The following is a 16,425-nucleotide window of genomic DNA, read 5'->3' as shown; positions in this document are numbered from 1 at the left end:
GGTGAAACATGTCTGTGATTATTGAACAGCATTTGCAAATGTCTGTCTTTGGCCAACAGTGCATAATTAAAGTGCACCAATCTTTAATTTGTGAGGACGAATGTTTTTCTAGGGCATATGTGCATACCTTCCGCTCCATCCTGTGTGACCTCATCCTGTGGCAAACCCAAGATGTAGCAGTAGAGAGGATGTTAAACTATATGTTAACACAGGACTGGTTTACTTGGCTCTGCATATCAAAACCAAGAAAAACATCCAACAGGAAAGCTTTAACCCAAAAATGACCTCTTAAGAAAAACTATTAAGCTTTTTTATCAAATTTGAAGTGGGACCACAAAGAGTAGAGTTCCATTCTAATTGAATAGCTTGAAAGGCCCTGACGCAAGCCCGGATTCTGAATCCCCATATTATCCCGTTTTACAATCTTCAAACTCTGATTTCCAGAGCAACAGTAACCATCTCAAACCAGAAGGATATATCCGCCCCCTCATGCACCTCTATTGCTATCTCGCCACTTCTTGTGGTGCCTTCAAAGAGGTCACAATTTGGAAAGGTCATGGAGACTAAACACACCTCTTCTTTGGTGGGGACTTCACTGCGAGTCGTCAGTGTTGAAGGATTATGCAAATTAGACCCCATCCTCCTGTTGCCGTGACCCCTGGACAAGAGACCACGGGTAAAGGTCTGTGGAGAAACAACTCCCCACACTTCTATGGCATTCACCCCTCACGAGAGAGGTTGCCGCTTACATGGTATTTAGAACAAACTAACCTCCAGCAGTCATCTGTAAAGGGAGAGGTCCTTGTTTGAAAGCATGTGGAGAATCGTATCCACCCATTCTACTGCATAGTAGCGTGTAGGAAAACATCTCAACCATGCCTTAGAACTGCTGCCGCACTGTCAAGAAAGCGACCTGGGTTCAGTCCTTTCAGGTGGAGCTTCTGGCTATATATGAGGACATTGATGTAGGATGGCACCGCAAAACTATCTCTGTACTCTAGGTGTGCTTCAATGGTAGGATGGAGTCTCTGTATGAGGCTTCTAATCCTCATTAGACAATTCTTCAACTCGGCCCCAGTGTGTCAAAGCATGTATTTGGAAGCTTGGGCAACTAAGCTGTTGCCTTTAGGAGAATCACAAACCCCAGAAATGAAACCCTTCAAGCAGCTCTTTAAGGTTATCTCGAGTACTATATGAGGTTACCTTATCTTGCAAATGAGATGGCTACTTGAGCCCTTGACCCTATGTGGACACCACCACATCACACATTGTTGGACCCATGAGCAACACAATTGGGATGGAGAGAGAAACGTCTTCCATTAGCCCTCTTGATCCTCCCCTGACCTCCTACCAATGCAGTAAATTATCCCAGGGATGGCAAGGAGTGGCGTCTGAGATGGGTGGTGTCAGGATTGTACCACATGACAGCAATTGGATGTGCAGGGCTTGAAGAGCTGATAGCAAGAGACATGCAGTCTCTCACCTACACTTCCATCTGTGTGCCTGATAATTTACGATCTCGCGGGATTGAGTCTTTGCCATACTTGTACTACCGAGATGACGGATTAAAAAAGTAATCAGCCATTGAGAGGTAGGACATGCTCTGTTTGTTGCCTCTCATGGTGAGTTGTTTGTGTCTCTAGTTGTGAGCAATCAGAACTTTTTTAAATTAACAGATCATCTTTATTGATATGATTAATTTGTTTAATGAAAGTATATGTATTTGTATCGAATTTCGATTGGACACATTCCCATTCGCATTCACACCCCTTCTAAGAGTACAACCTTCCCTCGGCCCACGTTACCACGAAAGGCAAAGGGGGTATATCTCTTGGCTGTGCCTGTCTTACCTTTATGATTGGGATCACTGTTGGTTTGTATACGTGTGAGGGCTGAACAGGCGGTTTAGCCACCACTCATCACTGTATTTCTGCAAAGCCGAAGTAATTTTGTCACAACGTATTCTTCTTATATTTTAAGGAATTGCTGAATCCTGAATGTATACAGACAATTTCATCAGGTCAGTTAGGATGAAATGTATGTTGTGCACCATAATAACAATTGAAAACCATATAAACAAACACCCTTGGAAAAGAAGATAGAAAATTAATATTTATGGGAACTCTGGAGGAAAAAACCCATGAATTCTGTTTCTCAATCAAAGGATATATTCTTTAGGAAAAAGATGGAACAAGGGCCTTCACAAGTCTCTATAGCCCCAAATATGGACTAGATGACTGGGGCTCTCAATAAAGGGGTGAGGGGCACTTAATAGTACCTGACTACAGTTCTTAGGTGGTTTGAACATGGCACGCTGTGGTGATCCAGACTGCCAGTCAGTGTGGTGTCGGGTTCGAGCGGTGGTCCATGCGGCTCGAAGGCAGTGGCAAGCAATGCAGGTCGATGGTCCATGAGTCCATGGGTCCATGAGTCCATGAGTGACACAATTCTCTGGCGATTTGAATTCAGTGATGCAAAGTCCTGGCAGTTCCATGCTTGATTCGATGACACAGTACTTCAAATTTGTCTGCATGGTAAGCTGGTGATCGAGCCGGACAGGTGACAAGTCCCTACTGGGGTGGCATCAGACCGGTTCGATGGATGCAAGCAGTGGTTTGAAGGTGAATGCCAAAGGCAGCACTGGCGTCCTGGTGGTTTAGAAACATCAAACATGGGTCAAATTCAGTTTGAGTTGGTTTCAGCAATGAAAATAGGAGGCCTGGCTGATTTGGCTTTTATGGCTGCTGAGATACTTACTGCAGGGTGCTCCAGGAGAAGGTGAGTAATTTCCAGACTCCGCTCTCTCAGCCTATGGAGATTTTCTCCCAGAGTGGTAGGCTTTGGCCCTCAGAATTATCACCACCAGGGCGTTATGGGAATGAGTAGGGAGCAGTGCTTTCCTCTGACTTGGAAAACCTGGCTTCATCGCTGGCAGATGGCTTTGGAACGGACCTCAAATGTGAGGGTCACATTTGAAAATAAACTTTAAACACTCCTGGAAATGCAACTGCCATAAAGATTTAGTTAGCTTAAATGACATTAGTGTAGGGACTAAACTAGATTGCATAAAGCGCAAGTCGTGGGCTGACACTAATATAGCGAGGGGATAGGTTTCAGCATACAAAGAGAGGGACTCACCACACTGTTAGGGCAGATAAAACTGAAGGAAGGCTGGAGGCTGAATACACAGGCAGGGAATTCAACCTATGCCAGTTTTGCATCAGGATCAGGTAGAGAAGTAAAATGTGTCAGCATGGAAGCAAACGTAACAAAAACATTGCTATTTTAAAAGCATAGCACAGGCTCTGGAAACCAAGCTAGGCCTCAGAGCTAAAAGTGAGCCATGAAAGAAATACAAATAAATCTTCGAAGTCTAAAGAGCTCACAACTGCTCAGAGGAAAGGAATTTCAAGGCTGCGGGAACTAGAAGATAGGTTTGCTCACAGGAACAGCGAGAGACGAGGGAGTAATTTCCAGGCTAGTGTTCAACCATTACATTTAATTAGCTACAATGCAAGTAAGACAGCATTTGATGTTCCGGTACACGCAAAGCCAAGAAGAAAAAACCTGTAATGGCTGAGAAATGGATGTCCCAAGTGGTGAGCCAGGCAAAACGCACACACTCAGAAATACCTAAAATTAAAATAAATAGTGCAATTGAAATCCTGTCTGGTAGCACGTAACTCGAAACAGTAGGCAGTCATAATGTACCAAGGCTAAGATAAGTGTCACACTTGAAGGGGTATCCACAACACCTCCCTAACCACGTAAGCTGAAGGGAGTACGACCCTCCCACATTGATTGTGCACGGGTCCCTGATGCTTGGTAAACAGGTCACCATGAGACAGACAATGGGGGAAGAGGGTTAGGGGGAGGTTGTGGATAGGTAGGTGGATTTTAGGGTCACCGGAAAGAGGGTCAGGGATGGATAAATGGATGGGAACGAGGGAGTTAGGAAAAACCATTCAACCTGCATGCACGTACTTGATCGGCCAATACTCTATTAATTGAGTTGAGCCTGTGGTATCGCACCTACTACCAGTACCTGTCCACCTAATGCACACTACCCTGCCCTGTTCCCTTTCACATGGCTTTTTCCTATACCCTCAGAGATACGAAAACATTGATGAATCCGAAGTAGCTACACAAATACATGATGAGAAGCCGTACATCCTACAACAAGCCATGCATGATGAGGAACACAACAATTCATGTTAGACACATGGAACACAGACAGTGGGCCTGATTACGAAGTTGGTGGTAACCCTACAGAGCCACCGGTAAGTTGGCGCCAACCCCGAAACAGCTGTACTACTGCCTGATATCCTGGTGCCACCGGGATATGACAAGCGCAGCGGTAACGGTTACTCCCCGAGTCCCATACGACTTAGTGGAAATGGTGTCACGGAAGCACCAGCACTGTAGCTAATGCTTCCGGTGCTTCGGTGAGAGACATGCCGCTAAGGGCCTGAAAACCTGGCAGGTCAGGCCTGCCCGGGGTTCCGTGCCCTACTAGCATTCTTTTAGTATGACAGTCCTGAAAGGGTGCCAGTACGTTGCTACCAGCACCCTTATTTCCGGACCGCTATACTTGGAATGAGGCCCAATGTCTCCGTCCCCTAAAACTCATATCATAAAGACCACAATTCACTGTTGCCAAATCCAAGGCACTCCATTACATCATAGGGCTAATGCAAGTGTAGCTCACAAGGACTGTTCTTTCCTGTACTTCCCAAAACGCTGCCCTGTTACCTTACAGGGCTAGTACATGTCAACAAAAGCTGCCCCGTTACGGCACAGGGCTAAAACTTCTGTTGAAGAAAAGAAATCACTGTGTGCGTTTATGAAGGCTGCCCCGTTACCTCACAGGACTAATATATGAACAACGTGTGCAAATTCTAATTCCACAAACATTATTGAAACAAGCATGGTTCCACGTTAGACCGTCACGGTGCTGTACTTATCTTTGGCTCATGGAGCCAATGCAGCATCCCCAAGCAAGTTGCTGCTGGCCCGGGCCGAAGCATCTGAGAAGCCTTTCTCACCATCCGTCACTGGTCAGCCTGGAAAATGTTGCTGCTTTCTACCGCACCCTGCCGTGCTTCCGAAGGTTAAAACAATCAGCAAGGAGCGCGGGCAAGTGCGGTTCCTTTCAAGGACCCGGTGGCAAGTGCTGGGAATTATGGGAACTGTAGTTTGCCGATCCTCTGGCGCATGTTATATTTAGCCAGCCTACAAACCCTCACAATAAGACACCTACCGTTCCAGAGAGGGAGGCAGGCACGAGAAAATACCACAGGACTAATTCTCTCAACTCGACAGGCTGCATGGTGCCAAGATGATGTAGGGCTGTTGCTTAACTGGAATCACAGTGGACTATTAATTTGTCTCTATCCCCACCATGTTTACGCATGTTTCCTCACACCTTGTCAGTGCCCAAGGTTGGCCATATTACATGCCTGCCAATGAGGGCCCATATTTACCCTAGTTTAGTAGCAACCAATGAGTGGTGATGTAGTAGGTTTATGGTAATTTCATCTGAAACCATTGCATCTAATGCCATTCCATCAAAATGTTTTGGGAGGGGGGGGCGTTCCCCCCCAAACGCCTGTTTTTTACCCTTTAAAATGCACCTGGACAAAAATTAACCCTTTACTCCCCAAAATCATGCATTATATGGACATTTTTTAGATGGAAACATTTCGATGTAATGGTAATAGATGGAATGGGATTAGATGAATCAACTAGATACCATGTAGTACATGTGTTATCTGTAGTGGGTTGCCCTGTGGATGGAGTTTTAGATAGGGACCCTTCCAATCATAACTGGTGCACCTATCAGAAATACATTTAGCTTAGCAGTGTGAACCAATGAATAGTAGAGATCGTTGTTTGTAACTTTTTGTCATTGTGACACCAACAGTTACAAATCAGCGCCTCAAAACTAATTGTCATCGATTGCAGCTCTAAGAACTGGAGTGAGAGTGTGTCTGTCAGTCTTGTCTCACCCGGCTTTTTTGTTAGTTTGAATGAAGGCGGGCTTACCTCGAAGTTTACAGGCTCCATCCTCTGTGTCGCCTGTTTTATTGACAAATACCAGATAGAGGGCTGTGTTACCGTTTGGGCCTTCATTTACATCTTAGTAGCAAAGAGGATGGATTTTTAGGATTTTGTGAACTGTTGGGTGCCCACGCCGCCCCCCCTTTATGGACAGCGTATCGATCTGGAGAGTAGAGTTTTGTGCACAACTGAACCGGTCAGCAGGAGCCCACTTTGGAGTGAAGTCCTGCCCCAGTCTTGGACCGCCTGCTGGACGCAGAGGAGGAGCTGGCAGATAGAGGGGCCCCAGTGCAGAGGATCCGCAGAGGTGAGTATGTCATGTGCTTGGTAAAAGTTGGGATTTGTATTATGCATGAAATATAGAAGTGAGAAAAAGGAATATGAGAAATCTCCCAGCAAGACCTGGGGAAGGCTGCGCATCAGGGCTTATTACGCCCCAATCTCCTTCGGGAAGATAGAGAAATAAGAATAAAAGAGAGATAAGAATCCCCAGTGGAGTGGGAAGAACAGCTGTAGTTTATTTAAACTTTTTAAATTGTTGATTGCCGGCATTGTTGTTGTGTTGTGAGTTAGGTCCTATAGAGGTGTTTTTCTTTGTGTATTGTGAGTTATTGTTGATGTGATATAGAAGCAAGAGTGGAGCATTGAGGCGTGACCTCAGAAAATGACGGTGGTTGATTGAATTGTTGTGGAGATTTGAAATGGGGAGGGGGTGTAAGCAAGGCGAGTGTGTGTGCAGATTGTGAAAAGAAGTTTATTTTGATTCTTGGTAAACTGTATATTGTTTATATTGGTTATTTGCTTAGTGCTAAACTGTGCGTTGCTAAAAAGTTGTCATCATGTCAGATACACCAAGGCGTTCCCCAGATATAGCACAAATATTACCAAATATCACACCGTGTGGGTGAAAGACACTGCCGGTAAGATGTTTATGCCATGGCCACAAGAGGGCACTTACTCGAAGTATGTACTCCAGCATATGTGCACATATATAAATGTAATACACAAGGACAAGAAGCTCAAGAGCAGGCTAGGCATACATATTGCTCGTGTACAACCCACAGCCCGGCCTCCACCAGCCGAAGGCAAGTGTTTGCACAGAGCCCACAGTGTCGCCTCCTTATGATGAGAGCGCCCCGGCCCGACCATCCCAGGAATATACCCATTACAAGCAGCAGCAACTGGATACAGCAATTCCAGATTTGAATCCCCTGATGAGGACAGTGTTGATAGTAGGAGGAGGGTGAAAGTAGTGAAAAGAAGGGCACCCTTAGTGCAGATGGAGAGTAAAGCATGGCACCTCTTAAAAACACAGGAGGAGTTCCAGGGAGTGAGGGGCATGTAGATAGGTGGTGGAAAAGTGAGAAACATACAGAGAGGTGAGAAGGGTAGTGGAGAGGAAATTATTGAATGAGACAAGTGAGACACATGAGGAAATATAGCAAAATATCAGGAGAGGGAATAGAGAGAAGGGACAAGGAAAGCACACAGAGGAACAGGAAAGGCAAAGGGAGGTAAGAGAAGGGGATGAGTATGTAAGGAGATTAAATGGGAAAAATAAAAGAATGACAAGAGAAAAGGAAGAAATTGAACAGAGGAGAAAGGACGTGAGGGAAAGGGTGAGCAGAAATATAATGCCAGAAATATTGAGAGAAGGAAGTGGGGCAGTAACCCCAGAGAACAGAGTTAGAGATGTGTTGCCAAAGGTAATGAGTGGTACATATGTAAGAGAACCCTTAAGAGAGTGAGCTTTGATCCCATAATTAAGTATGAGAGAAGTGGAGAAAGTGACAGAGGCAGATTGGGTAGACGATGATGATGAAGACAGGGAAGAAGAGGCGGTGCAATCCTCACAAATGGATACCAGAGAACTAGCAGTGGGATAGTTAGCAGATTTAGTTGGGCTAAATTTGACCAATCTATCCACTTCTCACACCAGTATTCCCAATAAACAAAGACCATAGATCACCATATCTATTGCAAGACTTGCTAGCACGGCAGCAAGGGCGCATGGCTGAGGCATTAAAAAAGAGGAGGCGCGCAGCTGTGTCCATGGGAAGAAAGCAAATAAACCAATTCCTGCTGCTATACAGGGGATTAGTGCTTTCCCAGTATACTCCATGGAAGAAGGACAAAAATAATTTGATGGATAAGTTGCTGTCACTCACAGCAGGGAAGCGTAAGTAGATCTACTGATAGAAGCGAGAAACAGCTTGGATAGCACTAGCTACAGGTGACATGAAAAACCTATTTTCATCCATATTAGGTGAGCAGGCAGAGGACATGTGGAAGCGAGTGGGCTATTTCGCAGTGACTGAACAAAACACCACCAAACATGACGGCTCACCATTCAACAATTGCAGAGCCAATGTATTGAAGGCACTAAAGGTTCTATTTCCCGACCAACCTGACATGAGCGCCGTAATGACTAGGAAGATGGGGTCTACCGAAGACCGACTGCCTATATTCAAGACATTAAGGAATGTTGGTGTTTGGAAACTAAAGATCAGGCATTTCCAGATGGCAAGAGAGTATATACAAGCATTTTATGGGCAAAGAGTACAGAAGGGAGTACCAGTGGATCCTGAAATATTCCTTTATGGGGTACATGCGGTGCTAGCATGGCTTTGTGGGATGTTTTAACCCACGCATCCAAGCCCTACAACAGTACTGTGCATTGCTGGCAGCGGAAACATCAGAATGGCCGCCGGAAAGCATGCTGCTCGCCAGAAATCATCCAGAAATGCGCAGTGAAAACCTGACAGATAGGCCACCATCCACCTTTGCCTCTGTCAGTGTTAATACAGGAGACCATTGCCAGACCCCATCCTTTGGCTGCACACAGAGCAAAATCAGTGCAAAGGAATACAGAGCTGTTCAAAAATACGTTTTTATTTGGTGTCAAAGATTGCTAAAATTATGGCTCACAAAACCACCAAAAGGATCCAACTTCTTGTTGGATGTTCCACATCATTTACTGCAAGAATCCACACAAATACAATGTCAGCAAGAATCATATGCTATCAAGTAAAATCCCTTTTTTTTAAAGCTACAGAGGAAAAGACAGCGGTCAAAAATAGGTGCAGTACCGTGACATGCCTCTGACAGGTGCTGGCGATCTCTAATTTGACAGGAGAGCTGTATTTCAGAAACTAAATATGCCTAAGAAGAGAATTCTATCAAAATGCCATATAGAGTGCCACACAGTGATTTCATGTTGAAAAAGACTTGATTTAAAGATATATGGCCTATTTTCAGTTTATAATGTTATATTTTTTCACAAGGAACTATGTACAATTGATCAGAAAGTAACTTGATGCAGTCAAAACTTCAACAGGCCTTCTGTCCATGAGAATCCTTCACACCTTATCCCTAGACAAAGGAGGCATCCCCTGCCCCAAGCCAAGAGATTGACAAGCTGGTGTGAACAGGAACTGGGGAGTGGCACCCTGGACTGATGCTCTGCTGGCAGGAGGAAACAAGACAATAGACTCTTTCAACTGAATAGAATATGCTAAATTTGGGTGTAACTGTCAACAACAACTGCTCTGGGAGAGACAAGACATGTGACCTCTGAGTCAGAGCCAAGCTTCTATGGGCGGAGACAAACCATTGTGGATTCAGATGGCCCAGCAAATATATGTTTTATAAAATTGTAATTTACAAAGTGTTCCAAGCTGACAGAAATGTACAACTTGGGGATTCTTAATATGAAAAATGCACCCACAGTTTGAGACGAAGCTGAAATCCGTACGATGTTCTGAGACCAAACCCCGGGATTTATTAATATTGTAAATACAGTGTTTATGCTAGAAACATGAAAGCTTACAGTAATATGCTCAGAGAGGGTGTGTATATCTGTGTAAAATTTGGTGCAGAATTAATATTGCGGAACCTACCAAAAACTAAAATAAATTGTCATTTCTGAACTAAAGCTCTTAGGAAAATCAGAGTTGGAACAGAAGGTACCTTAAGTAATCTATGATGTGTACATGTATTCTCAACAACTTGTGTATCTGGGAAATGTGGTTGTTATGAAAAATTGATTTTCTATGAAAAAGCAGAGGGGAGGGATTATAGCTAAGCCATAAACATGACACCTGATGACATAGGATGACTCACTACTCCATTCTCCAGTCGGGGGACAGCAAATCCTCTAACCTATCAAATCCTTAGTGGGTTGGGCATGTAGAGTCAGCCTCTAAACCCACTTTGAAAACACATAAAAAGAGACTGCTGAGAGCCAGATAGGGACTTCTCTTTCCACTCTTCAACAGATTTCTTGCGAAGCACTCTGCCAGACCAGATCCAGACAATATCCAGAAGGACTACAGGCTCCAGAACTTAGACTCCAGACTCCAGATAGGCTCCAGAACCAAACTCTAGAACCTTGAAGCAGAGAGAGGCCTAATCCACAAGCTGAACCCTTTTCAGCAGGCTTCAGAATCTTTTGCAAACCTGATTTTCAGCAGCCTTGGCGTGCTGTTTGCTACTAGCTAAGAACCCTGTGCTAGAACCCAGATCCAGAGAAAGCAGTGCTGTATTCCAGAACCCGTCAGACCCAGACCAGAGGCCGTGCTGTGAGCAGAACCAGGGCCTGAGACCGTCCGGTGGCGAGTGAAGTCCAAACCTGACCAGATCGGTGACGAGACCCATTTCCATTCCACTCCAAAACTAGGAGTGAGTATTTAGTCTAGAACTGTCCATAGTCATCTCTTAGTCTAAAGTAATCTTATCCAACCCATTTCAACCTGTCCAGAACTGCATTTTAGAATCGTGTGTCCATCCTACTGATTCCAAATCTGTAAAGCGCCATCTGTCATTTCTGAAAATCTTGACTTTATTTCTGAAAATCTACCTTCACAAAAACGTCTGTATCTTTTGAACCGCATGTCCCAGAAGCGAGATTTAACTGTCATTTTAAAGTTAAGATCCTAAGCTTCCCAACAATCCCAGAACGACATTCCAATTCATTATAGTTTTTCGTAATCGCAATTTACTCACGTGGGAAAATTGCAGCGAATTGCAATTTAGCTCCATTTCACCACATTTTAAAATCGCTGTCTCTTGCTTTCCACTGCTGAATTTCATTTTCAATCTGATAATCATTCTTGAAGCATTTTTAGTGTTGATCTGTACCAATCTCAAGTAACTCTCACTAGTGCTGAATATCCTTTAGTGAATTAAAATCAATTTAGCATATTTTCCCATCCATTGCCATCACATCCAAAGCATTTTGGCCTGTGTTTTAAAATCATCCCTGTTTCTCTAAGCTTGCTGGGGGGAACTGGAATTGAACTGCATTTGATTGTACTTTAAAACCTGTGTGCCTCATTTCCATCTCTTCATATTGCATAGTGGGGGGAGTGAGCAGTCACAGGGGAAAAAGTGATTATATTATCTTCTGATTGAAATCATACCAAGCTTATTTCTGTGTTGCATTCTTTCCCATCTTGCATTTCCTTGAAACCATATAAAGTATTCTCTGCTATCTCATCCTTTCTATACAGACTCCTAAGTGATTAAAGAGAGTGTGCTATTGTAATATTACCCAGTACTGATCACCGTCCATATTCATAAGTGTGCTATTCAGATATTATTTTGTTCATAAAAGTGTGATATATATATTGTTTAATTCCTCAAATAAATCTTTTAATTTACAAAACAAACCTACTTCTTGGCTCAGTGAGGTCAGGGGGAGTCAAAGAGAGGGGCGTTATATAAGGGTTCATCATCCAGATTTAAGAACTTTAGACATAAAAATATATCAATAAGGGCTTCCATTGGGCATCCCAGACTAGGCATTGACTTAGTTGGAGTGCTGGGTTGAAGTCACTTAAAGCTTCCCCGCAAGGGACAGCTATTGTGATTGCCCACAGAATTTGTATTCACAGCAGAGATACCTGTAGATGTAACAGAGGGGTAACTGATTATAACTAAATTGGAGATGGCTGTAGTGAGGGAGGACAGGGTGATCTTACGGGGAACTAATGAGGAGAGTCAATTGGTGCACATCAATAGCATTCGATGCTACGCACAGGCTGAATGACTTGATAGATGATGGAATATTTGAAGACAGTGGGCCTCATTACACGTTGTCCGGTAAAAATCGGAATTTTACGGCATGGCGCTATTAGCGTAACCGCCCTCGCAAGAGGCCGCTAAAAGCGCCCCATTACGAGTTCGCGGACACGAGCATAGCACCATGCCGTAAAAGTCCGTACCGCCATGCCGCAAAAGTCCCCAAAATGCCCCTTACCGGCTTCGACCAAAGTGCTGATAGCACCTCTGCCCCCACGCTACATGCAAATAGCGGTCCCCGCTATTAGCGGTCACCGTAAAAAAGCAGAACCGGAAATAGCGTCATCGCACAGGAACGGGAAAGAGCATGGCGGCCATCTTTAAAAACACAATCCATTGCCATCCTCTGCATCCAGGACCTCTTTCCGCAGAACTCCGACAAGAAATCATCCAGGAAAGCACAAAGATGCCCAAGGCGCTAATAGAATCTTCAGATCGGCAGCGCAAAGAAACATTTTCAAATGAGGAGCTGATCATGTTGACCGGGACACTTGCAGCTAATGCTGAAGTTGTTTTCGCCAATGATATGCGGCGGGAGGCCATCAACAAGAAAAAGGCCATCTGGGCCGAAGTTGCCCGCAAAGTCAGTGCGGTGGGCACTACCACCCGCAGTATCAAGGACTGCCACAAGAGGTGGGACAACCTCCGGGTCCGTGTGCGGAATATACTAACGGCCAACCGTAACCTGGCAATGGCCACAGGAGGTGGCGCAGATTCCCTGTTGAAGCTGAAGGAGTGGGAGGAGACATGTGCCTCCACAATTGGACTCAAATCCATAGAGGGAGTCGGAGATATGGAGCATGGTGTGGCCATTTCATCCGATGAAGATGAGTGTATACATCAAACAATGCACAGTGAAGGGTGAGGGGTCCCCCAAATATGTGTCTATGACCAGGCCATTGATCCAGCCACACACATACATGCATGCATCACCATATGCACGACAACAGAGACCCATCCATGCATGACCAACCCGACATCCCCATTACTAGAAACAATGATAAAGAGGCCCCAATGCATAGAGCAGCATGACGTGAACACTCTGCATAAGGCACCTAGAACCATTAACCTTGATATACCCTATTTTTGTCCTCAACAGGATCACCGTCAGACACTGAAGGCACATGTACTGCCACACATACCCCCCAGCAGCCAAAAAGGCCAGGATGAGTGAGAAAGGTGACACCGCCACCAGCTCTAGGGGAACTGGGAGGAGTCTTCATCAGCAGAGGCCCAAAGGTAGCAGGAGCACCAGTTGCACACAGCCTGAGGGCACGGGTGCTGTTATTGCTGAACCCACGCCGGTGTGCCCCATCATAGGTGGAATACGCACGGAGGGCACGCACTCCGCTGCCACCAGTTCTACTGGCGAGGCAGCAGCCACCGCACTGCTCACTGACGAGGAGGACGCAATTGACATTCTAGAACAATGCCATTCCCCCAGCCCGACGCATTCCATTGCAGAAAGTCCAAGGGCAACGTCCAGATCAGGTAGCCATGGAGAACATGACACCCACACCGTTGAAGGGGCATGGAGCCCTCAGGTGTCCTCACCTGACGCCGGGGGAACGGACCAGGACGCAGCAGCCAGACCAACATCACATGCCACCCAACCTGACCTTGCAACCATCAGCCGGAGGCAGGCAGACATTACTGCGATGGTCGCCCAGCATGTGGCCGAGACAGGCCGTCTGAGGGATGACCTCAGCAAATATGCAGGCCAAACAAGGGAGGCCATTGAGGCCTGCACTGACAGGATCTGCCAGGAAATGGGCCAACTCCGCCAGGCCATTAACCGTATTAGGGACATCATGGAGCGGCAATACCAACCACCAACACAGGATCAACCGGGCACCTCCTCCTCCTCGGGTTCCCTGCAGACAAGCCCCCTGCGCCACTCTCTGCGCAACCTGAGGCGCGCCATGTCACAACCACCCAATGGTGGAGGAGGCCCTGTGGCTTAGGTCCAGCAAGGACTAGGTGGCACATGTTGAGCAGCACACATAGACACTATAAGGCTCACATGGGGGTGTTGTGGGGGGAGGGGGGAGAGGGTGTTCTTGGGGGTGTTGTGGGGGGAGGGGGAGAGGGTGTTCTTGGGGGTGTTGTGGGGGGAGGGAGGAGAGGGTGTTCTTGGGGGTGTTGTGGGGGGCGGGTGGAAGGGGCGTTTGGAAAGTTGGGGTCATGCACATTTTTATCACATTATGTTCACAATACACTGTTCTGAGGTTAAAAACCAGGCGTCGTCTCCATCATTGTGTATGTGTCATTTATTGTGGATAGGGTCCTTTGTGGGCCTCATAACATGCACCAGGACAACTATACCCATCTCCATCCATGTAATTTCACCTTTGTACCTGATGGAATTCCTGATTCAGATGCTGATGCACATCGTGTGCCTCCTTGACATTGCCTCTTGCATGTCCTGCCGGAGCATGTCACCCATACTCAGCCCCATCAACATCATCCTCATCTGGTGGTTGCATGTCAATGTCAAGTGGCATAGGCACATTCCATCAGATGCACATTTTGTGATGCTCTACACATGCCATGGTTGTCTTTGCCACTTTGTCACGGCCGTACAGGAGAGCCTCACCCAGGCTGCTTAGGCACCAGCACAATGTCATTGGAAGGCAGAACGACGGCTCTTTCACAACGCAGGTACGGGTATGTGCAATATTGAAGTCCTCTTCCTGCTGGTTCTATGGGTTCCGTACAGGGGTTCGGAGCCACCTCTTCAGTGGATAGCTGGCATCGCCTGTATGGTGTGAGGAATGGGTACCTGTTACGGGTCACCTCTGGTGCGGCCTGTTGTTGTTGGTGCTGCACTGCAATCATGTACTGAAGCCCATGTCATGTTGGTGGTATTGGGCCCCTCTTGGTGTGGGAAGAGGTGTGGTGTGCTCTTTTGTGCTGTGTGTCTCCATTGCCTCCACCTGTGCTGATTGTGTCCATCTGTGACAGATGGGAACACTGCTCAGGTCTCTTAATGGGTGCTTTTAGATGCCGTTATTTGCGCCATGCCGGTAAGGGAGTTTGGGGTCTTTTCCATGCCGCTAATGCCATGTCGGCATGGCTTGTGATGGTGTGATATTAGCGCCATCGCGCTATTTCCGGTATGGGGGTCGCGCGCCCACGGCCTTGCCGCTATTAGTGGCACCATACTTACCGGGTCCGCTAATAGCGGTGGGTCAGGGTCGTGATTGGCTTGGGAAATTACCGGTACCGGTAATTCTTTAACGGTAACGGTATTCCCTTACCGGACAACGTGTAATGAGGCCCAGTGACTCTGACAGTGAGGTTATTTTTGAAATGTTCATACCTTACTAGTTGAAAATAGATACAGGGAGGTGCCACAACAGATAATGCTAGCTAAACAAGTACAATCATTTCATTTATGGAGGAAGATTTGTCAAAGACACCTAGAAAACTGTGGACGGCCAATCCATACGATGTGGGGTTGACAAAGGGGATTGGAGCAGAAAAAATAAAACTAAAGAAAGGAGCAATTTTAACTAGATAAAACAGTGTCCAATGTCCAAAGAGGCGGATGAGGGCATTTAAGAAACAATAGAAGCCCTCATGAAACAGGGAGTGATTGTGCCATCAGAGTCCCCTTGCAATACTGCTGTGTACCCAGTGAAAAAATCTCAGTGAGGGTCGTGGAGATTCATACAAGATTTCCACCCCCTGAATAACATTGATGAGGCTGCCTAATCCTGCCACGGAATTGTATAACATACCGACCACAGCCACACATTTCACAGTGATTGATTTAAAAAGGCATTCTTCAGTTTGCCCCTTCATTAAGATTCAGAGTTTTGAACTGCTTTTACCTATAGAGGAGTAAGACAGGAACATTATCATCTCCCACAGGGGTACTACAAATCCCCCAGCATACTCAACCGGGTGCTGCAGATGGACTTGGGAAACATACGAACTGCCAGCGCAATCATACAGTATGTCGATGGTTTGCTTGTGGACAGCAAATCCCTGGAACAGTGCAGAAATGACTCAGTGCAGCTGCTGACATTGATAGCCGAGAAAGGATAGAATGGCGATAAACAAAAAATGCAATATTGTCAAGAAGTACTTTATTTGGGTTAAATAATCTCAAGAGGAGGGAGGTGAGTCACACCTGAAAGAGCAGGGGAAATCAATAACACACCTTGTCTAAACACAGTAAAGGAGTTACAACAGTTCTGAGATTATGCAACTATTGCTGAGTATGGGTGTTTGGCTACAGCTCATATATTTGACCGCCTTTAGAAGAGCTAAAGAAAG

Source organism: Ambystoma mexicanum, chromosome 1p (assembly GCF_040938575.1).
Source record: "Ambystoma mexicanum isolate Mex_15411 chromosome 1p, UKY_AmexF1_1, whole genome shotgun sequence".
In the NCBI taxonomy this organism is placed as follows: Eukaryota; Metazoa; Chordata; class Amphibia; order Caudata; family Ambystomatidae; genus Ambystoma; species Ambystoma mexicanum.
Note: the sequence above shows the minus strand (reverse complement) of the source record.